Raw genomic sequence first — 433 nt, forward strand, 5'->3', positions numbered from 1 at the left:
GCTCCTGCACAGGGAGGCGGCCCCGCCAGACTTTGTTTCACCGCCCAGCGGCGGCAGTGGCGGCGGCGGCGGCGGCGGTGGCAACTTTCTGGAGAGGGGACATCGCTCGGGCAAAGACGTCCTCGGGCTTTGGTCTAGGAGGCTAGCAGTCCGGCGGGGAGACGGTGGCGGGAGTAGGGAGGCGATGTGAGCGGGAGGCAGAAGGAGAGGCGAAAAAAGAGAGGGAGGTATCCGAAATGTGATGGAAACGCCGGCTCTGCGCCAGACAAAAGGCACCGGGCGCCCAGCCAGGCGGCCTCTGAAGCCCGGACGCCCGCGGCCCGATAGGGGCCAGAGCCGGGCGACTGCGGCCGGGCGCACCCGCCACCTGCCCGCGGACTGCGGCGCAGCGGTCCCAGGAAGTGCGGCGGCGGCGGCGGCCTCCACTCAGCTC

This window comes from Colobus angolensis, unplaced genomic scaffold (assembly GCF_000951035.1).
Source record: "Colobus angolensis palliatus isolate OR3802 unplaced genomic scaffold, Cang.pa_1.0 Scaffold30, whole genome shotgun sequence".
NCBI classification, from domain to species: domain Eukaryota; kingdom Metazoa; phylum Chordata; class Mammalia; order Primates; family Cercopithecidae; genus Colobus; species Colobus angolensis.